Raw genomic sequence first — 21,817 nt, 5'->3', positions numbered from 1 at the left:
TCCAGGACCAGACGGATTCACAGCCGAATTCAACCAGAGGTACAAGGAGCAGCTGGTACCATTCCTTCTGAAACTATTCCAATCAATAGAAAACGATGGAATCCTCCCTAACTCATTTTATGATGCCAGCATTATCCTAATACCAAAGCCTGGCAGAGACACAACAAAATATGAGAATTTTCCACTAATATCCATGATGAACATCGATGCAAAAATCCTCGATAAAGTACTGGCAAACTGAATCCAGCAGCATGTCAAAAAGCTTATCCACCATGATCAAGTTGGCTTCATCCCTAGGATGCAAGCCTGGTTCAACATATGCAAATCAATAAATGTAATACATCATATAAACAGAACCAAAGACAAAAACCACATGACTTTCTCAATAGATGCAGAAAAGACCTTTGACAAAATTCAACAGCTCTTCATGCTAAAAACTCTCAATAAACTAGTTGTTGATGGGAGGTATCTCAAAATAATAAGAGCTATTTATGTCAAACCCAGGGCCTATATCATACTGAATGGAGAAAAACTGGAAGCATTCCCTTTGAAAACTGGCACAAGACAGGGATGCCCTCTCTCACCACTCCTATTCAACATAGTGTTGGAAGTTCTGGCCAGGGCAACCAGGCAGGAGAAAGAAATAAAGGGTATTCAATTTGGAAAAGAGGAAGTCAAATTGTTCCTGTTTTCAGGTGACATGATTGTATATTTAGAAAACCCCATCGTCTCAGCCCAAAATCTCCTTAAGCTGATAAGCAACTTCAGCAAAGTCTCAGGATGCAAAATCAATGTGGAAAAATCACAAGTATTCGTATACACCAATAACAGACACACAGAGAGCCAAATCATGAGTGAACTCCCATTCACAATTGCTTCAAAGAGAGTAACATACCAGGAATCCAACTTACAAGGGATGTGAAGGACCTCTTCAAGGAGAGCTACAAACCACTGGTCAACAAAATAAAAGAGGACACAAACAAATGGAAGAACATTCCATGCTCGTGGATAGGAAGAATCAATATTATGAAAATGGCCATACTGCAAAAGATAATTTATAGATTCAATGGCATCCCCATCAAGCTACCAATGACTTTCTTCACAGAATTGGAAAAAACTACTTTAAAGTTCATATGGAACCAAAAAAGAGCCCACATTGCCAAGACAATCCTAAGCCAAAGGAACAAAACAGACATTATGTTACCTGACTTCAAACTATACTACAAGACTACAGTAACCAAAACAGCATGGTACTGGTAGCAAAACAGAAATATAGACAAATAGAACAGAACAGAGCCCTCAGAAATAATACCACACATCTACAACCATCCTACCTTTGACAATCCTGACAAAAACAAGAAATGGGGAAAGGATTGCCTATTTAATAAATGGTGCTGGGAAAACTGCATAGCCATATGTAGAAAGCTGAAACTGGATCATTTCCTTACACCTTATACAAAAATTAATTCAAGATGGATTAAAGACTTAAATGTTAGACCTAAAACCATAAAAACCCTAGAAGAAAACCTAGGCAATACCATTCAGGACATAGGCATGGGCAAGGACTTCATGTCTAAAACACCAAAAGCAATGGCAACAAAAGCCAAAATTGACAAATGAGATCTAATTAAACTAAAGAGCTTCTGCACAGCTAAAGAAACTATCATCAGAGTGAACAGGCAACCTACAGAATGGGAGAAAATTTTTGCCATCTACTCATCTGACAAAGGGCTAATATTCAGAATCTACAAAGAACATAAACAAATTTACAAGAAGAAATCAAACAACCCCATCAACAAGTGGTCAAAGGATAGGAACAGACACTTCTCAAAAGAAAACATTTATGCAGCCAACAGTCACATGAAAAAATGGTCATCATCACTGGTCATGAGAGAAATGTAAATCAAAACCACAATGAGATACTATCTCACACCAGTTAGAATGGCAATCATTAAAAAGTCAGGAAACCACAGGTGCTGGAGAGGATGTGGAGAAATAGGAACACTTTTACACTGTTGATGGTAGTGTAAACTAGTCCAACCATTGTGGAAGACAGTGTGCGATTTCTCAAGGATCTAGAACTAGAAATACCATTTAACCCAGTGATCTCATTACTGGGTATATATAAAAGGATTATAAGTCATGCTACTATAAAGACATATGCACACATATGTTTATTGTGACACTATTCACAATAGCAAAGTCTTGGAACCAACCCAAATGTCCGTCAATGATAGACTGGATTAAGAAAATGTGGCACAAATACAACATGGAATACTATGCTCCCATATAAAAGGATGAGTTCCCGTCCTTTGTAGGGACATGGATGAAGCTGGAAACCATCATTCAGAGCAAACTATCCCAAGGACAGAAAACCAAACACTGCATGTTCTCACTCATAGGTGGGAATTGAACAATGAGAACACTCGGACACAGGGTGGGGAACATCACATGCCGGGGCCTGTTGTGGGGTCGGGGGAAGCAGGGAGGGATAGCATTAGGAGAAATACCTAATGTAAATGACGAGTTAATGGGTGCAGCACACCAACATGGCACATGTATACATATGTAACAAACCTGCACGTTGTTCACATGTACCCTAGAACTTAAAGTATAATAATAATTATAAATAAATAAATAACAGTCAAATCTCCAGAAGAATAGTGAAAGCACCCAATTTGGCTGAGTACTAAAGATATGTTTCAGTATGCATATGGAGCTCATCAGCAAAGACAGAGACTTACTGGTTCCATGCAGTTAAGAAACTATCTGTTCAATCATTAGCTGACCACGAAGCTATCTGAATAGAGATTGTAATGGCCAGACAATACAAAGAATGCAGAATTTAAAAATTAGTTCAGCCAGGTCACTTAAATAGATGAATAGCAAAATCAGTAAACAAAAGCTACAATAAAACCTTAAGAAGTAGAGAATCTGATTTCTAGTGTTGCTACTTTATATAAAATATCTGGTTATCAAAACAATTACACAAAATGCAAAGAAACAAGAATGCATCATCTGTGTATGGGAAATAAAACAGTAAATAGAAACTTTGCCTGAGGAAGACCAGATATGAACGTAGAGACAAGATTTTAAAATGATTACTTTAAACATGTGCAGGGAACAAAAGAAAACTATGTCTAAAGAAATAAAAAGAAAGTCTGAGAAGAATGTCTTCTCAAATAGATAATATCAAAAATATAGAAATTCCATTCAATAAAAAGCCATAGAGAATTTTGAATTTGAAAAGATTGTGCAATAACATATTCAAAGTGCTAAAAAACAAGAATTATATATCTAGCAAAAGTATTCTTTTAAAAAAATAAAGAGAAATGAAAACATTTCCAGATAAAGAAAAACTGAGAAAATGTGTTGTTAAAACATGTGCTTGATGAATAATTATAAAAGGAGTATTTCAGAATCAAATGAAAATGTACAAGAAAGTAAAATGAATTTATGTAAGGAAATACAGAATGTTGCTATAGGTAACTGCATAAGTAAATACAGATAACAGTATGAATATATTTTTAGTTTGCAAAACTCTTTTTCTCCTATCTGATATAAAGGACTTAGAGCAAAGATTACAAAGAGACATATTTTAGATTCAAAGTCACAAATATATTAAAAGCAAAAGAATAGTAAAATATACAATGCAAACAGTAACAAAAGGGGCTATAATGACCACCTTACTATAAAAAAAATAGTGTTTAGGTCAAAACTTGGTAGCAGATAGTCGATCCATACAAAAGTTACAAACATATGTGCAGCCAGCAACAGAACCTCAAAATACCCAAAACAAAAACTAGCAGACATAGAAGAAATAAGCAACTAAATAATAATAGTTAGGCCAGGCGCGGTAGCTCACGCCTGTAATCCCAGCACTTTGGGAGGCCGAGGTGGGTGGATCACCTGCGGTCAGGAGTGTGAGACCAGCCTGGCCAACATGGTGACACCCCATCTCTACTAAAAATACAAAAAATTAGCCAGGTGTGGTGGTGGGCATCTGTAATCCCAGCTACTCGGGAGGCTGAGGCAGGAGAATCGCTTGAACCCGGTAGCCGGGGGTTGCAGGAGTGGAGATCGCACCATTGCACTCCAGCCTGGGCAACAACAGGGAAACTCCATCTCAAAATAATAATAATAATAATAATAATAATAATAATAATAATAGACACTTCAATACCTTAATTTTAATAATAAAAACCCCAACTAGATGGAAGATAAATAAGTAAATAGGAGACTTTAGTACAAAAAAACTAGACCTAATAGACATTTATAGATTATTCTACTCAAAGACAGGCTACACATTCTTCTAAAGTTCTCATGGAACATTCCCAATGTTTGACCATATGTTATGCTCTAAAGGAAGTTTAAATAAATTTAAAAGATTAAAATAATACAAAATAATTTTCTGACTAAAATGAATAAAATTAGAATCAGTAACTGGATTTGTGAAATTGACAAGTTATGGACAATTTTTTTAAAATCAAGTTTAAAGAAGTTGTTGAGAAAGAAATCACAAGAAAAATTAGGAAATACTAGAAATGAATGAACATGAAACACAGTATACCCCAGTCGATGGGTTGCAGCTAAAGCAATGCTGAGAGAAAAATTAAACCTTTAAATGCCTGTGTTATAAAATAAAGCTTTAAATCAGTAATGTAAATGCCCACCATAATTAGAGAAAGGAGAGCAAGCTATACAGAAAGCAAGCAGAAAAAGAAAAATAATAAATGCTAGAGCAGAAATAAATGACACAGATAATTTAAAAAAAAACAGGAAATCGGCAAAATCTAAAGTTGTTCTTTGAAAAGATCAACAAAACTGACAAGTCTTTAGCTTGATTAACAAGAAAAAAAGAGTAAGGACTCAAATTCATAAAATCAGCAGTGAAGGCAATGACATTCCTACAGCTCTTATATACATAAAAGTATTATGTAGAATACTATGAAGAATTGTATGCCAATAAGTTACTCTTAATGAAATGTAAAAATTCCTGCACAAACACAAACTACTAAAACTGACTCAAGAAGAACAAGAACATCCGAATAGAATAACAAGCAATTAAATTAAAATAGTGGCCAAAACACTTCCCACAAAGAAAAGCCCAGGACCAGATACCTTTACTAGTAAATTCTACCAAACAGTAAGCAAAAAATTAACTCCAGCTCTTTTCAAACTTTTTTCAGAAAATAGAAGAGGTAGGACCACATCTCAAGTCATTCTATAAAGTCAGTATTACTCAGATATCAAAATCAGACAAAAACATTACAAGATAACACATTTATAGACCAATGTCCTTCATAAATATAAATACAACAATTCCAAGAAAACACTAACAAAACAAATCCAGCAACATATAAAAAGAAATATAGACCATGAAGAAACACATGGTATTTATTCCAAGAATGTAAAGTTGGTTCAACATATAAAAGTAAATCAATATACAGTATGACATTAATAAAAAACATGATCATCTCAATAGCCACACAAAACATTTGGAAGAAAATCAACATCCTTTTATGATAACTCTCAATACTAGGTGTGAATGGGAACTTCCTTATTTCAACCTGATTTTTAAAAAAATTTGAAAAACATACAGCTAACAGCTTATTTAATAATTACAAAGGATTTCCCCCTAACTTCAGCAACAAGGCAAGAATGTCTGCTTTTACCACTTCCATTCTATATTGTAGTGGAAGTTTCAGCTAGAAACTTTTAGTTTTAATGAAATGTAAAGATTGGGAAAAGTGTTAAACTCTCTACTGGAAGGTAATATAATCTTGTATATAGAAAATCCAAGTGAATTCACCAAAGAAATATTAGAGCCAATGAACAAGGTGAGCAAGGTTGCAGGGTACAAGATCAGTACCCAAAATTACTAGCAGTGAACAATCAGAAAATGAAATTAAGAAAACAATACCATTTTTGATAGCACAAGAACAACGAAATACTTAGGCATAAATTTAATCAAAAAAGTTAAAGACTTGTACAAGTTAAACAGTAAGATATCATTGAAATAAATTGAAGGAAATGTGAATAAACAAAAAAGTTGTGTGTTATTGGATAGGGAGACTTAATAGTGTTAACATGGCTATTCATATGAAATTTATCTATAGATTCATTACCAAGCCTATTATAATCCACACTAGATTTTTTACAGAAATTCACATGGTAATGCTGAAATTCATATAGAACCCAGAATAAACTAAATAGGGACTCAAAATATCTAAAATAATGTTGAGAAAGGGGAGCAGATTTCAAGGGCTCCTACTTTCCAATTTCAAGAGTTGCCACAAAGTTACAGTAAAAAAAAAAAATGTGTTGTGCAGGCAAAAGAGTGGACATAAAGATCAATGAAATAGAATTGAGGATAGAGAAAGAAATCTATGCATTTATGTTTAACTGATTTTCAACAAGGTTGCCAAGACTCTTCAATGAGAAAATAAATAGTCTTTTCAACAAATGATGCAGGGACAAATGAATATCCACATGCAAAACTTTGAATTTGAACCCTTAACTCAAATCATATACAAATATTAACTGAAAGTAGATCAAAGACATAAATGTAAGAGCTAAAACTTAGAAGATAAGATGGAGGTAAGTTTTCATTATTTTAGATTAGGCAATGGTTTCTTATATATGATACATAAAGCACAAGCAACAAGAGAAAATAAAGATAATTTAGAACTCTTCAAAATTACAAACTTTTGTGCATCAAAGGATATTATCAAGAAAGTAAAAAGACAAATGCATAGAATCAGAAAATGTATAAAAGTCTAGTATCCAGAACATATAAACAACACAAATCAATCAAAAGTGATAAATAACAAAATTTTTAAAGAGGAAAAGATATCCAAAGTACACAAAGAACACCTAACACTCAACAATAAAAAAGAACAACCAAATTAATAAATAGATGAAATATCTCAACAGACACCTCCCCAAAGAAGATATATACATAACAAGTAAACATATTAAAAGATGTCCAATATTTTTAATATGTACTTGTTTTAAATATGCCATTAAAGAATTGCAAAAAAATAAATCCCCAACAATGAGCTACCACTACACAATCTATTAGAATGACCAAAATCCAAAACACTGACAACAACAAATTCTGGAAAGAATTAGGAGGAACAGGAATTCTCATTCATTGCTGGTGGGAATGCAAAATGGTATAGCCACCTTGGAAGACAGTATGGCAGTTTCTTACATAACTAAGCATACTCTTAATAAAGGATGCAGCAATTATAATTTTTGACATATGTTTAAAGGAGTTAAAAATGTATATCCACACAAAAACCTGTACACAGATATATACGGCAGCTTTATTCATAATTGCCAAACTGTGGAAGCAACCAAGATGTGCTTCAGTAGACAAATGAATAAATACACTATGGTACATACAGACAATGGAATATGTATTTTTTTAGACTCAATCTAGCTCTGTTGCTCAGGCTGGAGTGCAGTGATGCAATCTTGGCTCACTGCAACCTCCACCTCCTCCTCTGCCTTCAAGAGATTCTCTTGCCTCAGCCTCCTGAGTAGCTGGAATTACAGGCCTGTGTCACCATGCCTGGTTAATTTTTGTATTTTTAGTAGAGACGGGGTTTCACCATTTTGGCCAGGCTGGTCTTGAACTACTGGCTTCAAGTGATCCTCCTGCCTAGGCCTCCCAAAGTGCCGGGATTACAGGAGTGACTCATCTTGCCCAGCCAGAATATTATTAAGCACTAAAAGTAAATGAGGTATCAAGTCATGAAAAGACATTGAGGAATCTTCAATGTATGTTACTAGGTGAAAGAAGCCAATCTGAAAAGTTTACATATTGTAGTGTTCCAACTATATAACATTCCATAATAGGCAAAACTATGGAGACAGTAGACAGTTCAGTGTTGGCCAGGGGTGAGGAGGAGGGAGGGGTGAATAGGGAGAACACAGAGGAATATTAAGGCAGTGATACGACTCTGTGTTGCTGTAATGGTGTGAACATATTATTATCCATGTATCAAAATCATAATGTATAACATTAAGAGTGACCCTAATATAAAATGTGGACTTTGGGTGGTGATGACGTGTCAATGTAGATTTACTGATTGTAATAAACGTTCTACTCTGGGGTAGAATGTTGATAATGAGACAGATTATGCATATGTAGAGGTGATAAGTATATGGGAACACTCTGTACTTTTCACTCAATTTTGCTGTGAATCTAAACTATTCAAAAAATGAATTCTATTCTTAAAAAGGTGACATCTTTTGTAAATAAACAATAATTAATTTCAAAAGAAATTGGTAAATATTTTAAATAGTCATTTCTCTGAAGAAGACACACAAAAGGTCAATAGTCCCATAAAAGGTTTTCAACATCATGAGCCATCAGGGAAATGCAAATCAAAACTATAATGTAATAAGGTACCACTTCGAATCTACAGGCAAGTCTATTCTTAAAACGTCAATCAGTAAGAGGTGCTGGTGAGAATGTGGAAAATTAGAATGCATATATATTTTTGGTGGTAAATGAATAATGCTATTGCCATTTTGGAAAACAGCTTTATAGTTCCTCAAAAAGTTACACAAGTTAAACATAGAGGGGCCTTATGTCCCACTTTTAGGTATATACTCTAGAGAACTGAAAATATATATCCATACAAAAATTGGTTCATGAATGTTCATAGATAGCATCATTCATAATTGCCATAAAGTGGAAATAACTAAAATGCTCAACTGATGAATGGATAAATAAAATGTGATATATCCATGCAAATGCAATATTATTCAGCCATAAAAGGAATGAGGTACTGATACATTTTGCACCACATATGCAAAACATTATGAAAACATTATGCTAAGTGAAATAAATCAGCTCCAAAAGACCACATATAGTATGATTCAATTTTTTGAAATGCCTACAATAGGCAAATCTATAGAGACAGAAAGTAGATTAGTGGTTGCTAGTGACTGGGGAGAGGGAGAATGAGAAAATCTGCTAATATAGGGTATGTGGGGGAGAGTAAGGAAATTATCAGAGATAGATACTAGTGAGAGTTGAACAAATTTGTGAATATACTCAACACTGTGTATTGTACATTTTAAAATAATACGTATTATGTCTTCTGAATTATATCTCAATAAGAGAAAAATAAAAGAAAGAATGGGATAGAAGTGGCAGCATAGTTTTATATGTTAAATTCAAATAAATATATATATACACCAGATAAATTTTAAAATGTAGACTAGTACTTTCTACTTATTTTTGCACTTAACTCCTACCCCCCTTTCTTCTCTCGTAAGCATTCACAAATCATCTTTGACTTCCTGAATTATTCCTTCTTTGACCTCCCAATAGCATTTATTGCCCATTACACTCTTTTACTCACGGCATCTATTTCCTTGCATTGAAATTAATATCTTTATGTATGTGCAGAGTTTTTTCAACCAGATTTTCAGTTCCATCACAGAAGATACCCCATTTTACATTGCCTTATTTTCCAAAACTTAGCACAGAGAAGATACTTAGTGAATATTTAACCAAATAATGATGCTTATGATAATTTTCGATCATCTTCTGAAAAATGCCATTGGAGTTTTGATAGAAATTACATTGAATCTGTAGATCTGTTTGGACATTATGAATATTTTAACAATATTCTAGGACTCATAAACATCAGATATATTTCCATTTATTTATATCTTCTTCAATGTATTTTGCAAATATTTTATAGTTTCCAGTGTATAGATCTTTTACCTCCTTCGTTAAATTTACTCCTAAGAATTTTTTGATTCTATTGCATTAAATAGGACTAAATAGATGTAATGAGAGATTGTTTCCTTGATTTCTTTTTTAGATTGTTCATTGTTAGTGTGTAGAAACACTACTAATTTCCATATATCGATTTCGTATCCTACAATTTTACTGAATTTGTTCGTTAGTTCTAATGGATTATTTTTGGTAGATTCTTTAGTGTTTTCTATTGATAAGATCGTGTCATTTGCAAACAGATAAAGTTTTACTGCTTCCTGTCTGATTTGGGTATCTTTTAATTTTTTAATTGACTATATTCTCTGGCTAAGAACTCTTGTACTATATCGAATAAAAGTGGTAAGAGTGAGCATCCTTGTCTTGATCTTGGAGAGAAAACTTATTTTTTCACATTTTCTAAGTTAGCTGTGGGTTTGCTATATATGGCTTTTATTATTTTGAGATACATTTTTTCTATGCCTAATTTGCTGAGAGCTTTTATCATAAAAGGATATTGAATTTTCTCAAATGCTTTTTCTGCATCTATTTAGATGATTGTATAGTTTTTATCCTTCATTCTGTTGATGTGGTGTGTCACATTGATTGGTTTGGGCAAGTTGAAGCATCAGGGAGAAATCCTACTCAATCATGTGTAATCCTCTTCATCTGCTGTTGAATTCACTTTACCAGTACTTCATTGAGAATTTTTGCTTCTATGCTTATCAGAAAAACTGGCATGTAAACTAACTTTCCCTCCTTCCTTCCTTCCTTCCTTCCTTCCTTCCTTCCTTCCTTCCTTCCTCCCTCCCTCCCTTCTCTCTTTCTTTCTTTTCACATAGTCTTGCTCTGTCACCCAGGCTAGAGTGCAGTGGCATGATTTGAGCTCACTGCAACCTCTGCCTCCTAGGTTCAAGCGGTTCTCGTGCCTCAGCCTCCCAAGTACCTGGGACTACAGGCATGCGCCACCAGGCCCAGCTAATTTTTGTATTTTTATTAGAAACAGGGTTTCACCCTGTTGGCCAGGCTGGTCTTGAATTCCTGGGCTCAAGTGATCAACCCACCTCAGCCTCCCAAATTGCCTGGATTACAGACGTGAGCCACCACCCCCAGCCAAACTTTCTTTTCTTGTAGTGTCCTTTTCTGGTTTTGGTGTTAGGGTAATGCCGGCCTCATAAAATAAGTCTGAAAATGTTCCCTCCTCCTCAATTTGAGAAGGATAAGTGTTTTGTTGTTGTTGTTGTCAAAAATTTGGTAGAATTCACCAGTGAAGCTGTTGAGTCCTGTGCTTTTCTTTGTTGGAAGATTTTTGATTACCGAATCAATCTTTTTATTTATTATAGGTCTGTTCAGATTTTCTGTTTCTTCATGATTCAGTCTTGGAAGCTTTTATCTTTCTAGAAATGTATCCATTTCTTCTATGTTATCCAGTTTTTGCTGTATAATTGTTCCTATTAGACTCTTATGATCATTTTATTTCTGTGGTGTAAGTTGTAATGTCTCTTCTTCATATTACAATTTTATTTATTTCTCTTTTTTTCTTAGTCTAGCTAAAGTTTACTGATTTTATCTTTTAAAAACCACCTCTTTCATTGATCTTTTATATATTTTTTGGAGTCTCTATTTCATTTATTTCTACTCTGATTATTTTTATTTTGTTTTTCTGCTGAATTTGGACTTTATTTTTTTCTAGTTCTTTTAGATGTAAATTTAGATTGTTTATTTGAGATATTTGTTTTTACCTCATGTAGAAGTTCATCACTATAAACTTCATCTTAGAACTACTTTTGCTGCATTCCATAAATTTAGGCATCTTATGCTTCCATTCTCATTTGTCTCTCTGTATTTTTTTACTTCCCTTTTAATTTCTTCTTTGACCGACTTATTCTCTAGGAATGTGTTGTTTAGTTTGCACACATGTATGAATTTTCCACTTTTCCCCGTTATTGATTTTTAATTTCACACCACTGTGATCAGAAAAGTTTGACTTTACTAAACTAATAATGCAACTTTTATCTTCTCTATCTTCTTTTTTCTTGCTATTTGTTTTTATTTGTCCTTGATTCCACCTAAGTCCCACTCCATTTCACACATTTAAAATGTCTCAAGGGAAATGCTCATATTTTGCTGGTTAGTCACAATTTAATGTGTATCCCCTCCGTTAGGCTGAGTTCTTAAGCAAGGTGAACTTAGAGTCTTCTGATCTTCTTTATGATTAAGGGCCTACTATGTTGATTATTAATTCATATCTTAGCAATATGAGACCTAAGCAAACTATATATGGCCTAAAATTTACCAGGTTCAGAATGTTGTCATAGATAATTACCCTTAGCCACGGAGACTGCTCCTAGCTTAGTTTGAAAAGATAAAATATATGACATACTTTTACAAAAACATATTGTTAAGTATAGAGACAGACATTTAGTTGCATGAGATTTTCTCCAGTGTGAAGAGCAATAAGGATTATGGTTTCTTTTGTGATATATCATTTGGCTGTTTCTTTCTTTTTTTTTTTTTAGACATCAATGATGTATTTGGGCATAATGATTTTTTTTCTTCTTTTTTTTCTAATTTGACTTTAAGTTCTGGGTTACATGTGCAGAACGTGAAGGTTTGTTACACAGGTATACATGTGCCATGGTGGTTTGCTGCACCTATCAACCCGTCATCTAGGTTTTAAGCCCCACATGCATTAAGTATTTGTCTCAATACTCTCCCTTCTCTTACCCCCCACCCCCTGACAGGCCCCAGTGTGTGATGTTCCCCTCCCTGTGTCCACGTGTTCTCATTGTTCAACTCCCACTTATGAGTGAGAACATGCAGTGTTTGGTTTTCTGTTCCTGTGTTTGCTGAGAGTGATGATTTCCAACTTTATCCATGTCCCTACAAAGGACATGATCTATAGGTGACTTAGATAACAGAAGTGAAAGCTTATCAAATTTGCCAATAATATGCAAACAAAACACACAGTTATTATACAATTTTGACTCAAACTATACTTAATAGACTAAGATGATTAATGTAAAGGTCTCCATTTCTGTTTATACATGCACACAGTAACACACACAAAAAGCGTGAAAATGTGGTGATGCACAAAATGACCCAAAGGATTTTACATTTGGATGCAATATAAAGGACAGTTTTCTAAGATTCAAAATATTTTTACAAATGAATTGTCTTGTCTTTTAGATAGGAAGTTCCTTTACCTCAATTGTTCAAGCAAATAACTAATGACCATATGTCATGAATATTATAGAAAGGATTTCTGTATGAAAATAGAGATTATAGAGGATGACCAATCAGGGCCTTTGAAATTCCATTTCCTTGAATATGTTTAAAATTAATTTCTTCATTCCTTCTGGTCATCTCTCCTAAAAGTAGCTTAAATTCTTTGCTTGAGATTTTGCCAAAAGTTACTAGTTTACCAGTTCATAACCAGGTTGAGAACACACAAGATGCTCACCTAAGTGCCAGACCAGTGTTCTTTCCATGACCACATCACTGTTTCCCTTAGCAGTTGCACAGACACTTACCACTGGAACACTTATTCCTTTGCCTGCTTGTTGTTTCACCTATTTGTCTCCACTACTCTGTTTTTTAATATATTCTTTATAGTGACTAGTATATTTCAGGCAGACAGTAGAAACTTGATGAATATATGCAAAAATAATCTTTGCCCCTACCTGCTTTTGTGTGAATTTTCCCATTTCTGTGTATGTGTTTTTTTTAAGAAAATGAAAAGCTATTAAGAATGGGATTCATATGTTAGCCGTCATCCTCTATATACTTCCATTTTAAAATATCCTTATTTCCCCAAACTGTGGAAATTGCTTCCATAAGTCTTTACACACACACACACACACACACACACACACACGTATATATGGCATATATACATGTATATCTGACATAACCTGGAATTTGTTGAATTATAATATTTATATAACTATTTGGAGATACTTGAATACATCTTATTTTAAAAAGGTTAAATTAATCAGAATCTTTTGAATTGCAAAATATCATGTGCAAATATCAAAGAACAACTATTTCTTGCTATTTATTGCTAAATGACATTAAAGTGGTTTATCCCATATTTACATTTTTTTTTTGCAGTTTAGCCATGTTATTTTGGAGCTATGTGCTCTTAAAGCAATGAAGAATTCAGAAGCTTTGGCATGATGGCCACTGTATAAGAGCAATAATGATAAATGCTTTCGCACTTTTATATGTAACTTTTAAAAGTGATATTTGGCAGTTCATTTTTAGTACAGGTGAATTATTGTAGCAATCAATGATGTTTTGTTTTAAGAGACACCCCTATGACACTTCTGTACAAATATTTTTGGAGCTTAAGTGACCACCATTTCATCTCCTCTTCTTAGACTATCCATAAAAAGAAAAAAAAAAACATTGCTTTAACTTTGATGCTATCTTTCTAATCTTCTTCTCAACTTATGAATATCAGGTTCTGCACCAGAAAGAACAACAGCCTAGGGTGTGGGGTAAGGAAGGTGAATTAAAGCTGTTTCTCAGTGTAGCTGTTATTCTTCCTTCTGAACCTCTCCCTAATTCTCCATTGTGTTTACATGTTATTGAGTCTTCTTTTCATGTCTATGATGAGTATGCTTCCAAAAAAAAGACAGATTGACCCTGTCAGATTCCCATAAGAAATGCATAAATAAGAATGTGGTATTAAATACTATCATCACCCCAACAAGAAAATCTGAAAAGATAATGTTAGCTTTCCTCCCTCTCTTTCTAATATTTTTTTACAGATGGGGATAAAACAACCCCTTTTCAAATGTGTTTCAGTTGATTGGCTTTACAGTATTGCCATGAAAGCCAAACCTGTTCTCTAAGGATTCTTTGGTTCCAAATATTTAAGTTGTGTCCATCATATTTATCACAATCAATCAATATTCTGTCAAAAGAGCAAAGATGCTACCTTCACAGTTTCCTGGATCATAGACCAAATGTCAAGGAGCTGAAATTTGTTCAGCCCCCTCTTTCCAACTGTTTCAGTTTATAGTGTCCAATCCCTCTGAGAGCTTTCTTTCTCTTACTTGGGTCATTTCTAGATGAATGGCTCAGATTGACCTAATCTTGCAAATATGAGAAAGAATAAGCTTGGCTTTGAATGTTATGACTCACAGGAGAGATGGACGTTTCTCATGCCCTTTGGCAAATAGATGAGAGAGCTCTATTTTTAATATAGTCCCTTCAAAGCAAGCACACCAAGATATGACCCCTCGTCCTTGGCTCAGGCATAGGACTCTTCATGTTCCTGTTCTCATAAAGACCCCACAATTTCTTTCCCCAAATCAAAGATAAAGCAAATTATTAGGCTACTAAATGTGTCCAAAAAATATGTAGAATTTGTTTTTTGTTTGCCAACAGGTTTAAAGTGTTTATATTTAACAAAAATAGGGCTATCATCAACTAATCTTTTTTAATCAGTGGTATGTCTCCTACCCCTTGGGTGATCCTTGATCTTTTTTTTTTTTTCATTCTGCATTGATGTGAGTACATCAGAGCACCAAGAAAAAAAATCAATAATTTTGAATATTCAAAAAATATGTTTGGGTCTTAATTTTTAAGAGCATCATATCAATATTTCTTCAGAAAAATTAAGGTTTGTTATAGAAACCCTGATTCGTATTAACATACAAAACAGGCACATTTACAGCGATGTTTTATATTGAAAAATGATAGATTCAGGGTAAGTTCTCATTATATAGCAAGTTTAGCTAGTTTATTGCAAATGTGCTATAATTTAGTTATACTCAACTTTACCACAGTGAGGCAGTGTTATGCAATGCTAAAAGGTACAAGTCTTTGAGTCAAATGTAAAGAAATTAAAATTCTGGCTTTACCTCTAAAGAGGTGTAATATCAACATGTTATTTACCTCTTCCAGCCTAAGTCTACTCCTTTGTAAAATGGAAAGAATAATAATTAACTCAAAGAGTTGATGTTAAGATTAAAGTACTGAGTACAGAGCCTTACACTCAGTAAGTGTTCAATAAATGACAATAACAAAACAAGCTAGAGAAGTACTTATATGTAAATAATGCAGACACAAACACATACTTTTCTAATTGAACATACATACACAAAAACAGTAATAACAAACTTCTTTTTGCTAATACATATACTCCACAAATAACTAAATCAATGGATCTCTTGGATAGAAGCAGAGTTCATATCCTCCTCTCCCTCTACACCATATCATCCATGGCTTTGATTGTTTTTAAGGTTGTTTTGTGATTTGAGTCGCCACTTGATAAACTGCCAGTTCCATGCAGGGACATGGATGAAGCTGGAAACCATCATTCTCAGCAAACTAACACTGGAACAGAAAACCAAACACCACATCTTCTCACTCATAAGTAGGAGTAGAACAATGAGAACACATGGACACAAGGAGGGGAACATCACACACCGGGGCCTGTCAGGGGGTGGGGGGCTAGAGGAGGGATAGCATTAGGAAAAATACCTAATGTAGATGACGGGTTGATGGGTGCAGCAAACCACCATGGCACGTGTATACCTATGTAATAAACCTGCATGTTCTGCACTTGTATCCCAGAACTTAAAGTATAATAATAAAAAAGAAAGGCAAAAAAGAAATGTCAAAAGAAATATCAGCTGTGATTGTGTGATCCTACAAAGGTGACAGAATAAGAAATGTGCCATAGGCCTGTGCTCCATCAAGGCCTCAAGGAAAGGAGTTGCTCCAGCTGTTTATAGTCTCACCACTATCTCAGGAGAGGGCCAGAGTTGAAGACGAATTAGGGCAAGAAAAGGCTGATGCTGTGAGTCAGTCAGGTTTCCTGACTAATCTCTGAGATCTAGGATGCTTAATAAGTGTCATAGCAAGAGTGACAAAAAGCTTTGGAAAGTTCAGTGAAAGAGTTCATCTTAGTTTTCCTGAAAATCTGGGTCATGATATTCATGGCATTTTAGTTTTTTGGCAGGGTCACAGAGGTATAATAAATATATATATTTTCCTTATTGTTATTAAGATGCAGGGGTACATGTGCAGGTTTGTGACAGTAATATGTTGTGTAATGGTGAGCTTTTGGTGTCTAGTGTACCCATCATACAAAAAGTGAACATTGTATCCAATAGGTAATGTTTCAATCCTCACCCTCCAACATTTTCCCCTTTTGAAGTCTCCAGTGTCTATTATTTTCATCTTTATGTCCACATAAACCCATTGCTTAGCCCCTACTTACAAGTGAGAACATGCAGTACCTGATTTTCTGTTTGTGAGTTATTTCACTTAGAACAATGGCCTCCAGCTCCGTCCATTTTGTTCAAAGGACATTACTTCATTAAATTTATGGCTGTATTGTATTCTGTCATGTACATATATCACATTTTCTTTATGAAATCATTCAGTGATATGGTTTGGATTTGTGTCCCCATCCAAATCTCACCTTGAATTGTAGTAATCCCCAGATGTCAAGGGTGGGACTCGGTGGAAATAATGGAATCATGGAAGTGGTTTTTCCCATCCTTTTCTCCTAATAGTGAGTTCTCACGAGATCTGATGGTTTTATAAAGGGCTTCCCCCTTCACCCGGCACTTATTCTCTCTCTTGCCGCCCTGTGAAGTGGTGCCTTCTGCCATGATTGTAAGTTTCCTGAGGTCTTCCCAGCCATATGGAGCTGTGAGTCAACTAAACCTCTTTTCTTTATAAATACCCATTCTTGGGTATTTTCTTCATGGCAGCATGAGAAAGAACTAATACAGTAATGGACACTTTGATTGACTCCATGACTTTGCTATTATGAATAGTGTTGCAATAAACACATGAGTGCAGGTATTTTTCTTATGAAATGATTTTTTTTGGATAGACACTCAGTAGTGGGATTGCTGAGTTGAATGGTAGATCTATTTTTAATTCTTTGAGAAATCTACATACCGTTTTCCATGGAGGATGTAATAATTTACATCTCCATCAACAGTGCATAGCTGTTCCATTTTCTCTGAAGTGCACGCCAATATCTCTGTTTTTTGACATTTTAATAAAGCCATTCTGACTTGGGTATAATAGTATCTCATTGTGGATTTAATTTGCATTTCTCTAATTAGTAATGTTGAGCATTTTTTTTTTCATATGCTTGTTGGCCACTTGTATGTATTCTTTTGAGAAATGTCTGTTCAAATCCTTTGCCCACTTTTTAATGGGGTTGTTTCTTCACTTGTTGAGTTGTTTGAGTTCCTTGCAAATTCTTGATATTAGTTCTTTGTTGGATGTATAATTTGCAAATATTTTCTCTCATTCTGTAGGTTGTTTACTCTGTTGATTATTTCTTTTGCTGTGCAGAAGCTTTATAATTTAATTGAATTCCACTTGTCTATTTTTGTTTTTGTTGCATTTGCTTTTGAGAACTTAGTCATACCTCAACCACCTAGGCCAATATCCAGAAGAGGTTTTCCTATACATTTTTATAGTTTCGGATCTTATATTTAATCCATCGTGAGTTAATTTTTGTATATAGTTTCACTGTTTTGTATATGGCTATCCAATTTTCCCAGAACCATTTATTGAATAGAGTGTCCTTTCCTCATTGTTTATTAGTGTTGGCTTTGTCATAATCAGTTGGTTGTAGGTATGTGGCTTTATTTCTGGGATCTCTAGTCTGTCATATTGATCTACATGACTATTTTGGTACCAGTACTACACTGTTTGGCGTACTATAGCCTGGTAGTATAATTTGAAGTTAAATAATATGATGCCTCTGGCTTTTCTCTTTTGGCATAGGATTCCTTTGACTACACAGGCCCTTTTTGGTTTCATATGAATTTTAAAATTTTTTTCTAATTATTTGAAAAATTACATTTGTAATAGGAATTGCACTGAATCTACAGATTGCTTTGGACAGTGTAGTCATCCTGATGATATTGATTCTGCCAATCCTTGAGCATGGATGTTTTTTCATTTATTTGTATTACCTATGATTTCTTAATCAGTGTTTTGTAGTTCTTTGTGTAGACATCTTTCATTGCTTTGTTTAAAGGTATTTTTATGTATTTCATTTTTTGTGGCTATTTTAAATGGAATTGAGTTCCTTATTTGGTTCTCAGTTGAACATTGCTGGTTTATAGAAATCCTACTGATGTTTGTACATTGATTTGGTATTCTGAATCCTTACTGGACTCATTTATCAAGTCTAAGAGTCTTCTGGATAAATTTTTAGGGTTTTCTAGTTATAACATCATGTCATCAATTAATATAAGCAATGCGACTTCTTTTCTTATTTGGATGCCTTATATATTTTTTCTCTTTCCTTATTGCTCTGTCTAGGACTTCCAGTACCATGTTGAATAGAAGTGGAGAGAAAGAATCTTTGTCCTTTTCCAGTTCTTAGGGAGACTGCTTTCAACATTTCCCCATTCAGTATGATGTTGGTTGCAGGTTTGTCATACAAGGCTCTTATTTTGAGTCATGTTCCTTTGATGCCTAGTTTGTTGAGGGTTTCTATCAGGAAAGGATGTTGGATATTACCAAAATATCTTTCTGCTTCTATTGAGATGATCATATGTTTTTTGTTCTTAATTCTTTTTATGTGGTGAATCACATTGATTTGCATATGTTGAACCAATCTTGCATCCCTGGAATAAAACCCACTTATTGTGATGTATTTTGTTTTCAGTTATGTGCTGTTAGATTCTCTTTGCTAGCATTTTGTTGAGGAATTTTGCATCTATGTTCATCATGGATATTGGCCTGTAGTTTTCTTTCTTTATTGTGTCTTTGGCTGATTTTTTATATCAAGGTGATACTAATTTCAAAGAATGAGTTAGGAAAGAGTTTCTTCATCTTGATTTTTTGAAATAATTTCAGTGATTGGTTCCTTCTCCCCCTCTCCTTCTCCCTCTCTTTCTCCCTCTCCCTCTCCTTCTCCCTCTCCTTCTCCTTCTCCTTCTTCCTCTTCTTCTTTCTCCTCCTCCTCCTCCTCCTCCTCTTCTTCTTCTTCTTCTTCTTCTTCTTCTTCTTCTTCTTCTTCTTCCTTCTCCTTTCTTCTTCTTCTTCTTCTTCTTCTTCTTCTTCTTCTTCTTCTTCCTCTTCCTCTTCCTCTTCTTCCTTCTTCTTCTTCTTCTTCTTCTTCTTCCTCTTCCTCTTCCTCCTCTTCTTCTTCTTCCTCTTCTTCCTTCTTCCTTCTTCCTTCCTTCTTCTTCCTCTTCTTCTTCTTCTTCTTCTTCTTCTTCTTCTTCTTCTTCTTCTTCTTCTTCTTCTTCTCTCTTCTTCTTCTTCTTCTTCTTCTTCTTCTTCTTCTTCTTCTTCTTCTTCTTCTTCTTCTTCTTCTTCTTCTTCTTCTTCTCCTTCCTTCCTTCCTTCCTTCCTTCCTTCCTTCCTTCCTTCCTTCCTTCCTTCCCAAAGGGGTCTCACTCTGTCACTCAGGCTACAGTGCAGTTGTGCGATTATAGCTCCCTGCAGCCTCAACCTTTTGGGCTGGGCTCAGGTGATCCTCCCACCTCAGCCTCCCCAGTAGCTTGGACTACAGGCATGTGCCACCACACCCAGCTAATTTTTGTATTTTTTTTCTTTTTTCGTGGAGATAGACTCTTGCCGTGTTGCCCAGGCTGATCTCAAACTCCTAGGCTCAAGCAATATGCATGTCTCAGCCTCCCAAAGTGCTGGGATTACAAGCATGAGCCACTGCACCCTGTCCAGCCCTTTTTAAATTACGCATATTTTTCCATGTGTGCTACGCTTATCAAGGAGCATAAGAACTCAGAAGAAATGAGTGACAGAATATAGTACGCATTTTTAGACCACCTAAAAGTGAGGTGAGGCTATTTGGAGAATGGCTGATTAATCTGATTTTGAAAAGGATCTATGTTCTGGAATGCAAAAAAAAAAGCAAAGAGAAAGATTAGTAAAAATGAAATTTTCTCTACTGTGAGGGAATGAGGTTGACAAAGTAAGTGAGTAGATCAGTATTGATTGTGTTCCTTCTATGGTAGATATGGTTGGAGTATGTCACAATTGCCACATAGTAGATGAGCAATAAATATTTGATGAATGAACAGAAGCCTCAATAATTTCTATTGTCTAATTTTGGAAGGCTTATCAAAAAACAGTTCAATAAATGTCTATTGAGAACTTAATATATGCAATCAGGAGAGACAAAATCACAAGTCACAAGACTGAATCACTAAGGATCTATTGTAAAATCTCTCATATCATCTCATTTTACTGATGTATGACTTTTTTGTTGTAAACCTGTAGCATTTCTTGAAATAGGGTAAAATATTACTGTATGCCAATAAGAACTTTTAAGAATATCTGAACTAGAAATATCTGATAGACTGTCACTGTGCTACAGAATCCCAACACAACTACCAATCTTGAAAGAATCACACGTTCTCATTGAATTAAGGCAGTATGTTATTTTGGAAGGGTACAAATTACCAGAAGTGAGTTTACCAGATGAATATATTACTGTTCAGTTATAAATACTCTCATAAAGTAAAAACAGTATAGGTACATTTTTACTTGCAAGAAGTTGAGAATCACAGAATTTTAAGGCTGGAAAAGTTTATGCATATGTGTAATCCAATGGTCTCATTTTATAGAAAGGGAAACTAAGATCCTAGAAGACGCAGAGTCATAAAATGAGTTAGAAATGGAAAAAAAATTAAACTCGTTCCATCTGAATCTCAGTTCAATACTCTTTCTTCTATTCCTGCCAACCTCCAGGAGATACTGAGTTCCATGTTGTGTTTGGATTCAAGGGAAGAACAAGAATTGCCAAAGATCAACTTGATGTACCTAACTAGTTTGTCTAGAAGTGACACTGAAAATGATTACCTTATGGGCCAAATATTGCCACAGATATGTTTGTTTGACCTACACATTTAAAAAATGTTTTTATGTCATTTGTTGGCAGTTTAAAATGGAGAGATTTCACATAAAATCCAGTTTAAAGAGATTCTCCTGAAGAATAAAAAGATCTGGCAGTAGTGGGTTTCCTTCCTCACGTAACAAAAATTGACCGGAGCTAGATAGTTAAAAAGGACACGGGACTTCAGTTTATCATAGTTCCCACTAATCTCTATT

The sequence above is a fragment of the Nomascus leucogenys genome, chromosome X (genome assembly GCF_006542625.1).
Source record: "Nomascus leucogenys isolate Asia chromosome X, Asia_NLE_v1, whole genome shotgun sequence".
Lineage (NCBI taxonomy): Eukaryota > Metazoa > Chordata > Mammalia > Primates > Hylobatidae > Nomascus > Nomascus leucogenys.
This window is presented reverse-complemented; position numbering follows the sequence as displayed.